Raw genomic sequence first — 1,804 nt, 5'->3', positions numbered from 1 at the left:
GGGGTCTAGAAAATCATGTTTAATGAGACAGATTAAGCAGTCTAAGTAGCACAGCCTCCAACAGGCTGGATTCCATAAATTTTCAGTCCACTTTGGGATAAACCTAGTAGGTCTGTTGGCATTGTTGCCTTGAAAGCTACCCAAAGCTACCCAAAACAGTTCAGACTTGATAATTCACTCTGGGCTGTTTTTTTCAAACAAAATAAGGTAAATTTTGAGCCGTATTAATAAAACTTTCATATTCTAAGTGTTTTAACACAAATCTACCCTGCAAGTCTAAGAAGGTACAGTCTGAAGCAATAGGACTCTAGGCCAAATGCTCTTCTGGAAAGATCCCTAGAAATACTGGGTGGTGGTGGTTTAAGCACTAAGTCGTATCTGACTCTTGTAACCCCATGTACTGTAGTCAACCAGGCTCCTCTGTCCTTGGGATTCTCCAAGCAGGAATACTGGAGTGGGTTGCCATTTCCTTCTTCAGGGGATCTTCCCAACCCAGGGATTGAACCCAGGTCTCCTGCATTGCAAGTAGATTCTTTACTGACTGAACTACAAGAGAAGCCCTTTATGACACCTGTATGCATTAAAAAAGATGAAAACTTAAAATCCCAAGTGGGATAGTGTCAGCTGTTTCTGTCACTCAGAATGCATGGTCCTGTCCTGTATTCATCCTCTTACCTCTCCGAGCAGGTAAGGCCAGAGGAACTAGTGACAGCCGTCCTCCTGCCATGATGGCAACATGGAGAAAATGGCTGAGGTCAACAGTGTTTTGCCACTAAACCTGGTGAGAGAGTCACTGACCCATCAGAAATAAAGCTTGTAACCAGTTAGCCAGAGCACTTTGGGGCAGGATGCCATATGATAGCTCCTCTGAGTCCACGCTGCATATACAGAGATTTTAGGCTTCAGCTTCCATGTGATATAGAAACACTGGCCCCTTAGGACTGTGTTTCCTGGTGGCTGACCCTGGCCAAAAACCATAATTGAAAAGTTGTCACTGCCCTAAGCATTGCCAATCCCAGAAAATCTGAGAAGCACAGCCTTCTGCAATTTCATGTCTCTTCTCCAGACTGTAAAATAGCTGAAAAATAAACATAAAAAACAAATAAATACAAACATTGGACAGAGTTTTGAGGACTAATGGATGAATCTCATGTGCTGTTTCTCATCCAAGAAAGTTGATTTACATCCTATTTCCTGATAGGAAAGTAATAGACAAAGGACATCCTCAGATTCTAATCACAATCATGTCTGTCATCCTGATATCCTCTGAATGCATATTATAACAGAATCCTCATTCAGGTACAGATAATCTTGGTAAAACATGTTTCTTATAGAAATATGGCTTATCTTATTTCCTCCACTTCTAAATGCCAGAGTTGGGACTTTATTTATCAGATACACACCTCATTCAGGAACATGACTACACACAAAGTCAAGGGGGAATTTCTGATTGAGGGTCGCTGAAGATTTACTTATTTCAGAAACATTTCTGCAGCAGCGTGAACTTCTATAGCAGTGTGAAGGCATTCTTCTAGGTGGTTTACAAATATACATTCCTTTAATCTTCATAACAACTTTTTGAGAAAAGGTACTTTTATAGACTCTATAGATGAAGAAACTGCCCAAGTTTTCCCAGTGACTACTTGACAGAGCCAGGATTCAAACCTGGCAAGTCTGAATCAGATATACTGTGCTATGTTTTGCTGCCTCTAACATCGGCTTGCTGAGACTGACTATAAACTTATTCTGTGATGGGAATTATACACATTTAACCAGTCAACATTTAACCAGTGCTGCACTCAAT

This window comes from Bison bison, unplaced genomic scaffold, assembly GCF_000754665.1.
Source record: "Bison bison bison isolate TAMUID 2011002044 unplaced genomic scaffold, Bison_UMD1.0 scf7180017864385, whole genome shotgun sequence".
In the NCBI taxonomy this organism is placed as follows: Eukaryota; Metazoa; Chordata; class Mammalia; order Artiodactyla; family Bovidae; genus Bison; species Bison bison.
Note: the sequence above shows the minus strand (reverse complement) of the source record.